Raw genomic sequence first — 16,433 nt, 5'->3', positions numbered from 1 at the left:
ACCACTAGGAAAGGGAAGCCTGTTGTACTCTCTGGCAGAACTTAGATCCCTGTACCCTGCCCTCTCTCATTAGGGACCACACTGAAGGGAGCCTATAGACACCAGTCACTCTTGACTTCCCACACTGTGACCTTGATGAATCCTTTCAGATGAATGCTGGTGTGCAATTTGCTTTCTCCTTTAAATGCAGCCATGTTCTCCAATCCATGGAATAATGCCACCCACATTTACTGTGGGTTTCCCCATCTCAATTAATTTAATCTAGAGAAATCTCATGGACAAGCCTAAAGGCTGGTCTCCTATATGATTCCAGAGCCTTTCAAATTGGCAATCTTAAGAAGCACAAGAATTGCTGGGCGGTGGTGGCCCACGCCTTTAATCCCAGCACTCAGGAGGCAGAGCCAGGCGGATCTCTGTGAGTTCGAGGCCAGCCTGGGCTACAGAGTAAGTTCCAGGAAAGGCGCAAAGCTACACAGAGAAACCCTGTCTCGAAAAACCAAAAAAAAAAAAAAAAAAAAGCACAAGAATTATCCCAGCCAATTATTAATTTTTAAAAGGGCAGAGTCAACATGCCAGCATTTTACAGCTCTGATTAAGGAATCCAGATATCTATTCCCAATTACTATTCACGATGCAACCAATTTTGTACATCTGACAGAATTACATCACCTAGGAACTATTTGTTCCACATATACCCGCTAGTTGTGATACTTAAACTTACAAACAACATCTTAAAAAATTAGGAAACAGGGCTGGAGAGATGGCTCAGTGGTTAAGAGCATTGGCTGCTCTTCCAGAGGCCCTGGGTTCAATTCCCAGCACCCACATGGCAGCTCACAACTGTCTGTAACTCCAGCTCCAAGGGATCCAATACCCTCATACAGGCAAACCAATGTACATGAAATTAAAATGAATAAGTCATTTTTTAAAAATTAGGAAACAAACTGACCAACGAACACCTGTGTGCCAACGCCTCACTCCACCCAGGGCAGTGCTCTGAGGCTCCTGGTGCTGCAGGCGAGGGCCAGGGACCTGCAAACAGGGAACTAACTTCCTCCTGGAGGCTGAGGAGGAAGAGGAAGTGCCTCTCCGTGTAGCCTTGGAAACCTGGGGAGGCATTCTAGGGAGGCTTCCCCTTAGTGCGACCCTTGATCTGCTCTGGCAGCCTCAGAGGCGGAGCAGCCCGGACACTGCATGGCAGCGATGTCCCGGGGTCACTGTGACGTTGGAGGTAACCGTGGTGTTGTTCTGCCCCGCTGGTCTGCATCACTCGAGGAGCGGGAGGGCACGGTCAGCACGCTGTCCCCGCTTCCGCGGCTCAGTGCCAGCCGCTGCGCTCAGAGTAGAGCCCGGTGCTGGCACGTGCCAGGGCGACGGCCCCTGGTTCTTGATCCTGAAAGGACTCTTCCTTGTCACAAGCTCTTTTGGCTGAACTCTTTTTTTCCCTTTTTATTTTACAACACCATTCAGTTCTACATATCAGCCACGGATTCCCTTGTTTTCCCCCCTTCAGCCCCCCTCCCCTTCCTCCCAGCTCACCCGCCATTCCCACCTCCTCCAGGGCAAAGCCTCCCCCGAGGACTGACATGGACCTGGTAGACTCAGTCCAGGCAGGTCCAGTCTCCTCCTCCCAGACTGAGCCAAGCATCCGTGCATAAGCTCCAGGTTTCAAACAGCCAACTCATGCAATGAGCACAGGACCTGGTACCACTGCATAGATGCCTCCCAAACAGATCAAGCCAGTCAACTGTCTCACCCGTTCAGAGGGCCTGATCCAGTTGGGGGCCCCTCGGCCTTTGGTTCATAGTTCATGTGTTTCCATTCGTTTGGCTATTTGTCCCTGTGCTTTATCCAACCTTGGTTTCAACAATTCTCGCTCATATAAACCCTCCTCTTTTGTTTTGCACGGTCCTCTTCAAGATGGGGTGGCTGCGGCCGGGACCAGAAAATCCAAGGTGAGGTTCCCTGTAGCACGCAAGGGTAATGAACTGGAAATTTTCGGCATGGGTAGAAGGATTTCATCTTTAAAAGAAGCACCTTTCCTTTCCTCAGGGATTTCCATTTTAATTTATAATCACCCATTGATTTCCTGTTCTTTTTTAATTTCCTGATATGCAAGCAGTTTGCTTCCTTCCTGCTCCTTGTTAGCGCTATCCCGAGAGATCCTGCTGTATTTCAGACATTTAACTAGTCAATTTTATGAAAGTTTACACAGTGACGCGATGAAGGGGACTAGGTAAGAGGAAGAGTCAAGGAGTTATGTCGTGTTGGCTCAGCTCCATCGTCAAAGGAGGGCTGAATGAGGTCCTTCTTACAGCCCTGTGAAATGTTTATTGCTCAATGGTTCTGAAAGGTAGTGGTTTATTACCAAAATGTTTCATTTGCTTACTGAGTTCCAGGCATTTGCCTAAGCTCCCGATTCTGTCATTTAAGCTTTGTGAGCTAAGTTCCTTCATTATCTTATTCTGCAGATGAGGAAACAGAAGGCACAAGGATTAAGTAGTCTTCAGAGTTAGTAAAGCCTAAGATTTTAGATAAAGCCTGAATGTTCCTCCATTCATGTGTGACTGTAGTTATGTTTGTTTTCATGTGCACATGGATGACTTTTCAGCTTCCAACAGAATGAATTTACAACTCTACCAGTCTCTAGGTCCAACATCCCCTCGTACACTTAGAGAACTTAATGAAACCTGTAAGAGTTTTATGCTGGGGTTTTTGTTTGCTTTTTGATTCTTCTGATAACTTAAAGTTGTTGAAGTTATACTTGTTAATTTTAGAAGTGTGGTTGCCTTAAATGTTGAACGTGTAGGCAGACATTGTGTTTCTTTTGGGGGACACACTGGAAGCATGGGTTACAAAAGTCGATCATATGACAACATCTTCAGCTGGAAACGTTGCCAGGAGAAGATCTCATCACGTTTGCCAAGAAGTAAATGATGCTACTACTGAAAGTAAAGCAAGGTGCACAGGTACTGGGTTTGATATTACAGTGGTTTGTTTGTTTGTTTGTTTGTTTGTTTGTTTGTTTGTTTTTTCATTACCTAACATGAAATCTAGAATGTGAGCCTGAGAGCAAGCATTGCTTCTCCATGGTCTCTGCTTTGGTTCCTGCCTCCAGGTTCCGCACAAGTTTTACCCTGACTTCCCTCAATGATAGACTGTGACCTGGAAGTACAGGATAAAATAAAACTTTTATTTCCCATGTTGCTTTTGGTCAGAAAAGGAAATAGAATAGACAGTTGATCTTCATGCCAAATTTGACTGGATTTGAAATCACATAGGAGACAAGCACCTCTGGGTGTATGTTTGGGAGAGTAGGCTGGGCTCACCTTCAGTTTCCTTTCTTATACAGCCCATGCCACCTGCCTAAGGGTGGTACCACCCACAGTGTTGGCAAGGCCCTCCTCCATCAATTAGCAATCAAGCAAATGCCCTACAGACATGCCCACAGGCCAATCAGATGGAGGTAACTCTTTGATTGAGGTTTCCTCTCCCCAGCCTTGTCAAGAGTCTCTTATTGTTACAGCTGCAGATGCCAGGATTCCCCTGCCTCTGTTTCCCATCCTGACAACAGAGTGCTGCCACATCCAGCTTTACACAGGTTCTGGGGATCTGAACTCAGGTCCTCATGTTTGTGCCAAGTACTTTACCCACTAAACCGTCTCCTCGGCCCACATTTATCAAAAATGGTACTAGAGATGGAACCCCGGACTTTGAACAAGTTCTACAAGCATTGTACTCTTGAGCTGTATGCTCACCCCTCTTTTTATCTTGTATTTAAGACAAGGTCTCACTAAATTTCCAGGCTATCCTTGAATTCACACTGTTGTTGTCTTGGTCACTTTTCTGTGGCTGTGATAAAATAGCATGACCAAGGAAAGACATAGAATGAAGGGTTGATTTAAGTTTATGGTTCTAGAGAAATAAACACCCATGATGATGGAGCTGAGTGACAGATGACAGGCACAGAGGCTAGAGCTGGAGGTGAGGGTTCACATCTCAAAGCACAAGCTGAAAGCAGGCAGAGCGACTTGAGCTATTGATTCCCTTGCTTCTGCTTCCTGAAGAGTTGGGATTGTAGACCCACTGGGCACAGCCCTACGGCACAGACTGTCTGTTCTTCCAACTGTTACAGACACCTGGTTTCTTTCCAGTCCGGGACTGTTTCCTCTCTGCTAGGTGCCACCCTCACCTTCCCACTTCACCTTCCCTCCTCTGACTGCAGAAGCTGTCTCCAGACATCGCAAAATGTTCCACAGGTGTCAGATTACCTTTTTGGGAAGCTACTGGTTTAATCTGCAAGCCCTGTGCCTTACACCACTTCCTTGCTCTCTTGTGATGGTGAGCTCTCTGCTTCCTGTATTGGCTGCCATGTCTTCCTGTTGCATGCATTCTTATCTGTTTGGAAACATAAGACCAAGTAAAATCATCCTTTCAAAAACTGCCTTGGTCGCAATGTTTTAACATGGGAATAAGAAAGTAACTACTACAGAAGTTAATATCAGGGATGAAATATTGCTGTTGAAAAGACTGGCCACGCTGTTTTTGTTTTTGTTTTAGAGGAATGTGAAGACTTTAGGACTTTGGACTAGAAAGTGGTTGGACACTGTGAGTAGCGATTACAGGGTCATTCTAATAGGATCCTAAAGGCAGGAGTGCTGAGAGCCATGTGGACTAGGGAGGCACAGCTCAAGGGGTTTCCGAGGGGAATGATGTCAACAAATGGACTAGAGGCCATTCATGGGACACTTTGGCAAAGAATCTGACTGCCTTCTGCCCGTGACCTGAGAACCTGCTTGTGGCTAAATTTAAAAAAGAAAACAAAAAATGTTACAAACTTAGCATTCCATCCCAGGTGTGTGCTGGAACAGAGCTGTGATTGTTAAGATTAGTGACTTTAATGATCTGACTGGAACAAACAGAAGAGTTCTCCCAGGCCAAGACCCCACACAGCACTTCTGATTTGTAAAAGGAAAGGCCTAAAGCATTTTCTGCTCCTAGAAAGCAACTACAAACAAAAGCTGCTGCCAGTGTGGCTCAGGGAGATGAGGGTCCAACCCAAGCTGGCTGCAGAACTTGGCAGTGCCACGTCCTTGGTGCGGGCTTCAGCATGAAGGATGCAGGAGTAAAGGGGTCATAGATTCTTGCTCTGTGGTTTCAGAGAACAGATGCCAGACAGCGTGTGGCAGGGGAGTCCCCACATGATGGCCCTGAAATGTCAGGACGTCCTAAGAGGCCATCGTGTGAAGTGAAAGATATTGGAGGTATCAGAGCTATGGGATATCTGTTAGTTATGCCACGGCGCTGCCCCTCGTGGCTGGTGACCACCCGCAGCAACCATGCTGTCGGAGCAGTGTGCTGATTAAAAGAATCATAGTCATGGTTACCTTTTTAGAGCTTTATTGGGGGGGGGCAGGGAAGAGGGGAGAGAGAGAGAAACAGAGACAGAGAGACACAAAAGGCGGGGAGGGAGGGGAACCGACGGGAGGAAGGAGAGGAGAGGAGAGGAGAGAGGACAGAGAGCCCACAAAGGGTTCACCCTCTTTTTACGCTGGGAAGCCGGCGAAGGCTGATGACGTAATTAAGGATCAAATCCTTACAATATCTGCCAAAGAGAGCTTCACAAAAGGAGTAGAAACAGCCTGAGAAAGAGGTATTGATAAGCAAAATATCCCCAGGGAGTGGGTAACTCTGCCCATGCACTAAGCCTAATCAAACCGAATTAAAGGCCAGGTTTTAAAATGAGCAAAGATTCCCGGGTGGTCTCAGGAAGAGGGGAAACCACCAGGCAAGTTTATGGGCCGGACCTTAAATACCCTGTAGGAAAGGTCTTGAGTAGCTCTAGGGAAGGAGCCGATCCTTGGCCAGCATTACACCTGGAAAGCACACAAGACTGGACATGACCCTAATGGCCTGCTTCCAAAGCAGCAGGCCTCTGCCACTAAGATGAAGATGTGTTACTGCCTCATGAGGTAAAATAGAGTAGACAGAGTTAGGAAGCTTCTCTGTGTCTAATTTCCTTATGAAAATATCATAGAGATTCAGCTGTGTATTAAAGCTGAACTTTGACCAGCCAAGGGTCTGTCAAAAGGCAAAGCCATTTATTTGGTGTTTATTTAATATTTAATATTTCAGCTGTCTTCTGCCATGAAATCCTTGTGTGCCCAGACCTATTGGTAAACAGTTCAGCTCCCCAGACCTGCTGAATCTGTTACTAACTGCCCTGCTGAGCTTAGGCGACAAGCTGGCGGAGATGCCTAGCTTTGTTCCTGTGCTAATGAAGCTCAGACCTTCCCCTCAACTTGAGGAGGCCTAGTGGCCCTCCAGAGCACTTTGAGAACAAAAGAGGTTTTTACATATCAAGGTGGGAGATAAAACAACATTCCTGAGGAGGCAGACAATGAGGTGCCCAGGGAAAGAAAAGGCAGGCATATTCTGTAGACAGGGACAGAACCTCATGGTGAGAGAGAAGAGAGGACTGACCACAGAGGTTCCATAGAGGGTAAGCAGATCTCGGCTAGAGTTTTCTGAGTGCCAGGAGTAGAGAGTAGCAGAAATGGAGGAAGAGAGTACAGAGGACAAAGATGAGTCTGAAAGCATTGACATTAGTTGTTAGCAGGACTATGAGCTAGGGAGCTGGACAGAACTGCAGTTATGGAGACAGGATTTCATTCCCAGAGAAATGAAGTAGATGGATATAGATATGTCTAGAGTTATTCCTCCTGCATTGAATGCCTGGTGGAGCTATAGCTGAATTGATAGAATTTTGTCTTAGAGGAATAAAGTTAACAGACATAAGAACATAGTGTACGTAGATTTTTTTTCCTGATATCCCATGCCAGATGTAGCTAACCCCCAGGAACCCTGGGTACTCCATAGGTATTAAAGGCACACATGGGAACCTGAAGATGTGCAGATGAACTAGGGTTGAAACTCCATTGAATTCTCATACATTTTCAAGAGGTCCTATTTTAATTTATTATTTATTATTATTAATTGTTGTTCTCAGTGTCTGTGCTACTGGTGTTATATTTAGGAAGTGATCTCCTGTGCCAATGCATTCAAGAGTACTTCCTACTTTCTCTTCTAAAGGGATGGCTTTTAAGAGTGCTTGCTGCTCTTGCAGAAGACCCAGGTTCAAATCCCAGCACCCACACAGTGATCAGAACTATAACCTGTAACTCCAAGTCCAGGGGATCCAAAGCCTTTTTCTGGCCTACATGAGTACTGCATGAATGTAGTGCACATCTATACATGCAAGCAAACTCTCTTTTAAAGGGGTGTGTGTGTGTGTGTGTGTGTGTGTGTGTGTGTGTGTGTGTGTGTTTCATACCTGTAATCCCAGCATTCAAGAGGCAGAGGCAGGAGGATTGCCACAGTTTCAGGCCATCCAGGTCTCTGTAGTGACAGCAAGGGGGACTGGAGATAATGTTTGTTTCATGTTTTATACTACAGAGTCGATCTCAAGCCTGGCATAGTTTTCTTTCAGTTTCTGGTTTTAATTAGGTGTTGATATTTACTGGATGGAGTTTTCCTCTGGATCCTTGGGTTGCCACGGTGACATTTTTGGCCTTTTGGTGTTGTTTGGGGCTGGCCCCTGGCTGAAATGAGTTCTGACCTGAAAGGCTCTGAGCTTGTCACAGGGGTCAGGAAGATGTCTGTGTGCCTACAGAGGAGAATGCTGAAAAACCCTGGAGACGTTTCAGTGTGGCTTCAGGAACTTCAGAAAATGGCCAGAGGAGAAGAAGCAGCCCCTTGCTGCTGTGGCTTGCCTGCCAGATGCCACCTTTTCAGGAGCGTGGGACCTTAGAGGAGCAAGGACCTGGATCCTGGCCATGTGCTGACTGTTGGGTTGTCTGTCTGTTTTTCCAACTCTGGGACTAGAACCCAGAGAGCTTTCCCGAGGCCAGAAAAGTGCCCTATTCCAACCCCCTAGTCCCAAGTTTATTTATTTTATTTATTTATTTGGAGACAGGATCTTGCTCAGTAGTCCTGACAGCCTAGAGCTTCCTGTGCAGACCGGAGTGGCCTCCAGCTTCCAGTGATTCTCAGGGCTCCGCCTCCTGAGTGGTGGACCACTTGTCCTGCCCCAGGTGCTTTCTCTCTCTCTCTTTACACTGGGGCTCCTGTAGGCTAGGCAGCTCTCAGAACTACATCCAGACCAAAGACGACACTGAATTGATCTCCATTGTGCTCATCCCCTAAATGTGGATCAGAACATGAGCCGCCATGACAGACCCAAGTGCCAGATTTTCATGGTTATACTGATATGACAGGACACTCTTGTTTTTGAACTGCTTTTTTTTTTTCCCCACAAAGCCTTGTTAAGGAACATAGGCCAGACTGGAACTCACGATCCTCCTGCCTCAGCTTTCCGAGTGTTGGCATTACATCTAGTTTCTTGTATCTTTTGAATTTCTTAGATTCTTTTTTATTATTATTATTTTAAAAGTAATACACAATCAGAAGGACAGGAACAGCAGGCAAAAACAAAAATCCCAGGACCATGTAAAAACAACCACAACCCTCCAGAATCATGGAACAGCAACAACAAAAAGTAAAGGGAACTTCTTTTCTGGAGTGAAGTTTGAAATAAAACCAGAGTGTTCGAGAGTGATTACAGTGTTTCTTTTGAAAGATCACCAAAACACTAATTGCAAACCCCTCCCCCAGGAAACCAAGAAAACACAGCAGAAAAGAAGCCCCCAACTCTAAGGAAATGCATCATCAGCTTAATCACCACGCCACGCCACGCCTCCCCCAGCCTGGTCCTGTTGCTTCAGGGTAAACTGGAGCCTGAGTCACTTGACTGGAGGCTACTGAGTGGCCTGTGCTGCTATTAGAATGAATTATATTAATAACCAAAGTCCTGGTGCTGGACTTGGTAGTAAAGGTAGCCCTGAGCATATAGCAGGCCCTGGAACCAAACAAAAGCAATGCAAGCAAGCTGTGTGGTGGTGCATGCTCTGGAGACTGAGGCAGGAGGCTCCACCATGAGTCTGTGGGGTTTTTTTGTTGTTGTTGTTTTGGTTTTTCAAGACAGGGTCTCTCTGTGTAGCTTTGCGCCTTTCCTGGAACTCACTTTGTAGACCAGGCTGGCCTCGAACTCACAGAGATCCGCCTGCTTCTGCCTCCCGAGTGCTGGGATTAAAGGCATGCACCACCACCGCCTGGCGAGTCTGTGTTTTTTAAAGGACCCACTCACACACACACACTCCAGAAAGTCCTAGTTCTATTTCCAAGTATGATAAGTTTCCCCTGGCTTGTTGAGTTCTATCCTTTGCACCAAGAAGTGACTAGAAGAGAATGTTAAAAACAAAAAACAAACAAAAAGAGTCTGTTGTGGTGGCAGTGTGTCTGAGCTTCAATCACTGTTTTGCACAAGGTAAAAATTTATATTTCTTTCTCTGAGTGGCTCTGTCATAAAAATCTCTCCATGCATTTAAACCCAGCCTCTGAAGGCTCCTAAACCCTGAATGTATCAAAAATGAAGCTGGGTGGAAGCTGCTATTACTCTTAGCCCCCTTTTCTTTTATAAGGTTTTGTATGGGATGTTGGGTTCATGCGGATCCATGGAAGAACATCCAGTTATGCCAGCACCGTTTGTTGAAGATGATTTCTTTTCTCCGTTATATAGTTTTGTCTTCTTTATCGATAATTAAGTGTTCCTAGGTGTATGGATTTATGTCTGGGTCTTTGATTAGATTCCATTGATCCACCTGTGTGTTTTTATGCCAATACCATCAGCAATAGGTTCTTATATCAAGTTCTGAATAGTAGCAAAGAGCAATATCCTTATATTTGGGAGTCTATGGCACTCCCCGTCCTGAATTAATTTTGAAATCTCACAGGTGTCTTGAAATTATACTGGTTTTTTTCTTGATTTTCCAGTTGTAATATATGCTTTCAAAGTATTCCCAAATCACTCTCTGGATATCAACACATATTGTAATGTCTCCCTAGTCAACTGTAAATGTATTCATTTCAAAAAATGAATACAATAATAATGTATATTAAATAATAAACAAAATATTTAAAAGTTTAAAAGTAATACCAAATAACTTTAGGGGAGAGTAACAAAAGGTGAAGAACTAATACATCTTATCCAATAAAAAATATTTTTGCATGAAATCTTTTTGATAGTAAATAAAAAGATACAAGCATATGACTCAATCCTTCTCTTTTGAACACAAACAGATCAGCAGCAGAATATCTGAATACTCTGGAGATTGCTAGATGAAAACATGAGTGAATTTCAAACTATAATTACAGAAAAGGACCTTCTGGACAAGAATGCAGTTGCTTGGGAAATAAACAAGATTTGATGCGTAAGCCAACATGACACTTAAAAGCTTCTGCACAGTTATTCTGTCTTCTTTAGACTATTCTGCATGGCAGTGTCTCCATGATCTTTCTCTGCCTGTTTGCTGGTGGTGTGTAGAATAGCTATTGAGTTTGTAAGTTGATTCTGTGACCTGCCACTTTGCTGAGACTGTTGATCATCTCTGTAAGTTTTCTGGCAGGATATTTGGAAAATGTTATGTATAATATCATATCCTTGACAAGTAGGAATACTTTTATTTTTTTTTCTTTTCCTATTGGTATGTCTTTAATTTCCTTTTAAGGCTTCATGGTTCCAGCTAATGCATCGAATACAATAATGAAAAGGACTGGGCATAGTGGACAGCACTGATTATTTTCAGATTTGACTGGGATTGATTCAAGTTCTTCTCCACTGAACCTGATGCTGCCTGTGGGTTTGTTATAGAAACCTCCATTCTATTGAGGTGCATTTCCTCCAGTACTGTATTATAGGACTTTTATCAAAAAAGCATGTTGGATTTTACCAAAGGCTTTTTCTGCATCTTTTAAGATCATCATGTGAGCTTTGCCTTGAATCCATTTATGTTATTTCTCAGAATTGAAAATAATCTTTCAAACACAAAATTTTTTATCTAGAATATAGAGTAAATTTTCCAGGCCTTGATAAAAACCCTGAATCTGGAGCTGCTCATATGAAGAAATGAAACAATGAAATGGAGTAACATAAAAATATCAAATTGGGAGGTCAGGGTTTTTTGTTTTGTTTTGTTTTGTATTCACAACTGCAGAAGGCATAGTTCATATGACAGGATAACGTGATAAAGTAATATTTGGATGTTCAACTCCACTTGAAACTTTCTGTCTGCATAATGTCTGGCTGTGGGTCTCTGCACCTGCTCCCATCTGCTGCCAGAGAAAGCCTCTCTGATGATGACTGGACAAAGCACTGATCTGTGAGTATTGAAGAATATCACTAGGAATCATTTCATTGTTTTTTGTTTGTTTGTTTTTTGCCTGTAGTGTTTGATTCGATCCTAGGTCTCTGGACTATCCAGTCTCCAGTTCCTGGCCATCCAGATAGTATAGGACACCCACTCCTTCTCATGGACTGGGCCTCAAGTTAAACCAAATATTGGTTGGCCACTGCCACAAGTTCTGCACCACCGTTGCCCAAGCACATCTTGCAGGCAGGACAGATTGTAGGTCGAGGGCTTTGTGGATGGGTTGGAGTCCAGGTTCCTCTTTCTGTAGCCTGCAGAGTACCTTCTCATGTCAAAGAGACTAGTGAAGGCACCATGCGGGTACCAGCTCAACCTCTCTGCATTCAGTGAGCTGTGTGATGTTGTCTTCGGCAACAGGGTCCTGCTGTCCATTTTCGTGGAGAGACCCTCTGTCCTCACATCACCTTAGGTTGTTTAAGGATCTCCATGGGACTGCTCCACCACCACCCACCCAGGCCAACAATTCAATCGAATGCAAACCAGTCCCACCTCTGGAAGCCTTGCCTGGCTACAAAAGATGACCAGTTCAGACTCCATGTCCTCCATTACTAGGAACCCTCACTAGGGTCACCCTCATAGATTTCAGGAAGTTCACACGGCCCTAGATTTCCAAACCACCTCCAAATGCCCCCAATTCCATCTGTCTCTCCCTGCATTCTTTCCTTCCATCTCCCTCCAAACCAATCCCGTCTACTACTGTCTTCACATGCCTCAAGACCACCTGCAAAATCTATTCTATTTCTGTTCCCAGGGAGATCCATGCTTCCTCCCTAGAGCCTGTCTCTTTATCTAACCTCTCTGGGCTTGTATATTGTCTGGGCTTGATTATCATTTACTTAACAGCTAATATCCCTTATAATTGAATCCATATCAGATTTGTCTTTCTGGGTCTAGGTTACCTAACGCAGAATGAATTTTTTAGTTGCATCCATGTGATATTTTCTTGTATTCACACCTATATATATTTCACAAAGAAAATAATACTATGTGTTTTTATTTTTCAATCACCCAAAGTGTCTATTTTGTCTTATCACTTGTGTATGCAATTGAATGTGCTAGATTCATTTTGATATCTTTGTAATACTATTTAAAATCATGTTATAACACTTCCTACATTATACTTTCTAAGTAAGATTTGTTTGTCTTTTTGACAAGTATCCATTTGACTATATCCTGTCATTTGTGACTATAAAAAATGGCGGGTTCATTTTATATATAGATATATTCATTATATATATGCACACACACATATGTAATTTTGTAGGAATACTATCAAATCTCAGTATTGCTTTTGGAAATAGAGTCATTTTTACAATGTTAACACTATTAATCTTGTAACACAGGAGTTATTTCTATATTTTAGCATCTCATTCCATTTCTTTCTATGTTGAAGTTAAGAGAACTTTTAGAGGTTTTAACCACCTGGATGCCCATTATTTTTATTTACTATGTATTTTAGAAGCAAATGAAATGGTATTATTTTGCTGAATTTCTTCCATCACAACTTCCACCTGGACATAGAAAATGTAATATTTGAATGTTTGTTTGTGCCCTGTTATCATGTTTAAGTACTTATCATAGCTAAGTGTTTTATGCCTTAGGCTCTTTTACATATAGGTGCTTATTATAGGCAAATGGGAATGGTACGTCTTCTGCCTGCACTGTTTCTATCCTTTTTTCTTCAGCTCATTTGGCTTCCTTCTCTAGGTAAGGTTATTTCTTTACATCACTCCTCACAGTTAAATAGCACCTGAAAGGAAGCAACTGATTTGTGGAAGGTTTTAATTTGGCTTCCAGTTTCAGTAGGTCATGTCCATTGTGGCAGAGACGGCATGGTGGAAATGAAGAATGAGGCTACTTAATTCCATCTATGTAGACCAGAATGCAGGGAGTTTAACTTGGCCTTCAGCTGTCTTAATTTTCCCTATATTTCACCCAAGACTGCATATTATGGGATGGAAAAGCCAGTATTCAGAGGTCTTTTTAACTGTCATTTCATCGTCTGTGGAAATGGCTTCACAAACACTCAAATATGTATTGTTAGCGCCTGGGTGTAATGTAATCCAATAAAGTGAGAAAATGATCTTATCCACTGTTCTGGCTAGTCAACTTGGCACAGACTAAAGTTATCCAAGAAATGAAACTTCAGTTGAGAAAAAACCTCCACCAGTTTAGCCTATGAACCGGTCAGTGGGGACATCTTCTTGACTGATGATTGATGGAGAAGGAAAAAGTCAATGTGGGCAGTGCTGTTCCTGGTTGGGTAGTCCTCAGTGCTATAAGAAGCGGAATGAGCAAACCATGAGTAGCAAGGCAGAGCAAAGCACTCCTCCATTGCCTCTGCATAAGTTCCTGCCTCCACGTTCCTGCCTGGAGTTCCTATCCTGACTTCCCAAGATGATAGACTACAAGCTTTACTATGAACTATGTCCTTTCCTCCCCAAGTCTAAAAGTGTTCTTTTTACTAAGTATTATTTGGTTATTTAGGGTCTTTTGTGCTTCTATGTAATCTTTAGGATTTCTTTTTCCATTTCTTTGAATAATATCTTGGGGATTTTGATTAGGATTGGCTAGAATCTATAAAATGATTTTGGTAGGATGATCATTCTCACAATATTAATCCTACCAACCTGTGGGTCTGGAAGGTTTTTCTGTCTTCTGATGTTTACATCACTCTTGTCTTCACAGACTTAAAATATTTATGGTAGAAATTATTGCTCCCTTGAAGCTATGGTGAAAGGTAGTGTTTCTGTGATCTACTTCCCAACATGTTAGCTATTATTACATTCTGTGTGAAGATTATGGGTTTTCATTAGTTAATTTTGTATCTTACCACTTAGGTGAAAGTGATATTTCTAGATGTTTTTGGTAGTTTTATGGATGTCTAATATATCTTTTCCAAATAGGGAAAAATCAAATTATTTTCCATTTTGTAGTTCTTTTATGCAGAATATTGGAAAGGAATGGGGAGATAGTGGAAACCCCTGTCCTGTTCATAATTTTAATGGATCTCTTAGAATTTCTCTCCATGGAGGATGCTGCTGCTTGGGTGTTTGTAACATACAGCCTTTATCATAGTGAGTTACATTATCTCCAGTAGTGCACTTTTCAAGACTTTTGTCATGAAAGAATGTTGGATAAATGTCAAAGGCCTTTTTTTAACAACCATTAAAATGATCATGTGACTTTTCTCTCCCTGTACATGTGTATAGTTCATTACATCTGTTGAATTACATATATTGAGTAACCCCTGAATCTCTGGGATAAGGCCAATTTGATTCTGAATGATGAATGATGTATCTCTTCAATATCTGTTTATCAGAGAAGACATTTATTTTGCCTTCTTTTTAAAAAAAAAAATGAGATTTTGTTTAAAATGTAATCACATCCCTTACCCCTTTTCCTTTCCACCCACAATTAAATTCTATACCCCCATCTCTCTTATCAATAACCTCTTTTTCTTTTATTATTACTGTCACATATACATTGAGAAAGAGAAAAGAGTGAAATTTGTACAAATGTAAATAAACCTGCTGAGTCAGTTTTTGGTGTGTATGAGTAGATGACAGGATAATGTATATTGGATAACCTTTTAGGAGACTTATCCCTGGAAGAGACTAATTCTCCCTCTCCCAGCAGTTTTTGTTTAGGACTCAACCTTCCTAATGCCACGGCCCTTTAATACAGTACCTCACACTGTGGTGACCCACAACCATAAAATTATTTTCATTGTTACTTCACGAATGACTGTAATTTTGGTACTGTTATGAATCATAATGTAAATATCTGATATGTATAATATCTATTATGTGACCCCTGTGAAAGGAGCATTTGACCCCTCCAAAGGGTTACAACCCACAGGTTGAGAACCTCAGGTCTAGGGTTACAGATGTAAGACTTTCCCTTTGCTTTGGCATATCTATTGATATTACAATTGTTAAGATCTTATTTAACATATATTTCTAGGAGAAACAGTGTCAGAGCAGACTTCCTGGTCCTCTGGCTCTTACTGTCTTTCTGCTCCTTTGGCAATTTTTTTCCACAGATTTAGGTGCCAGAGTTACATTGCAGGTGTATTCAATGTGGATGCACAAGCTAACATCTTCACAGGCATGACCACTGGATAAGACTAATGACTGTTTCTCCTACTTGTCAGCTTGCATAGTTTTTTTATGGTACTATGGCAGCTAGATGATATTTCTGCTATGTTCCTGTATTTTTGCTAGTATTTTATTTAGAATTTTTGCATCTATGCTTCTCAATAATATCAGCCTATAGCATTTTCTTTTTGTATTTGTCTTTACCTGGTTTGGGCATTCAGATTAATCCTAGCTTTGGAGAATGCATAGGGAAGTGCACCTCCCATTTCTATTTTTATTAGAATAAATTAAGAAGTATTTGTTGTAGTGCTCTAAAAGTCTGGTATAATTCTCTTGTGAATCCTAGATGGATATCTTGTACTGAATATCTTGTACTCTGGAAGGTTTTCAGTATCGTTTCAAAATCTTTGTTTGTATTGGGCCTGTTTGACTTACTGATGTCTTCTTGACTTAGTATTAGTTATGGATGAAGTTATGAATTTTTCATTTTCTTTTACATTTCCTAACTTAATGATACAATAGTATATGATTCTTTTTTTTTTTTTTTTTTTTTTTTTTTTTGGTTTTTCGAGACAGGGTTTCTCTGGGTAGCTTTGCGCCTTTCCTGGAGCTCACTTGGTAGCCCAGGCTGGCCTCGAACTCACAGAGATCCGCCTGCCTCTGCCTCCCGAGTGCTGGGATTAAAGGCGTGCGCCACCACCGCCCGGCCAGGTTTTTTTTTTTTTTTAAAGGTGTGAGTGCTCTAGCCGGGCGGTGGTGGCGCACACCTTTAATCTCAGCACTCAGGAGGCAGAGGCAGGCGGATCTCTGTGAGTTCGAGGCCAGCCTGGGCTACCAAGTGAGCTCCAGGAAAGGCGCAAAGCTACCCAGAGAAACCCTGTCTCGAAAAACCAAAAAAAAAAAAAAAAAAAAAAAAAAAAAAAAACAAGTATATGATTCTTAAGTATTTCCTTATAATGCTCCAATTTTCTTTAACATCTGTTGTAATATTTCCCTGTTCACCTCTGAC

At 42.4% G+C, this 16,433-nt stretch overlaps 1 long non-coding RNA gene across 2 annotated transcripts; it reads left to right on the top strand.

Annotated features, from left to right (window-relative positions):
- The first annotated feature begins 1,365 nt into the window (after positions 1-1,365).
- On the top strand, positions 1,366-15,841 carry LOC107401903 (uncharacterized). Of its 2 annotated transcripts, XR_013047539.1 has the most exons (4): positions 1,366-1,955; positions 2,810-2,969; positions 10,198-10,328; positions 10,626-15,841. It is a non-coding gene; the product is annotated as an uncharacterized LOC107401903 (long non-coding RNA). The 2 variants fall into 2 exon arrangements; XR_013047538.1 differs by having other exon boundaries at positions 10,198-15,841.
- Positions 15,842-16,433: the final 592 nt, after the last annotated feature.

Source organism: Peromyscus maniculatus, chromosome 23, assembly GCF_049852395.1.
Source record: "Peromyscus maniculatus bairdii isolate BWxNUB_F1_BW_parent chromosome 23, HU_Pman_BW_mat_3.1, whole genome shotgun sequence".
NCBI classification, from domain to species: Eukaryota; Metazoa; Chordata; class Mammalia; order Rodentia; family Cricetidae; genus Peromyscus; species Peromyscus maniculatus.
Note: the sequence above shows the minus strand (reverse complement) of the source record. Positions and strands in the feature narration are given on the sequence as shown.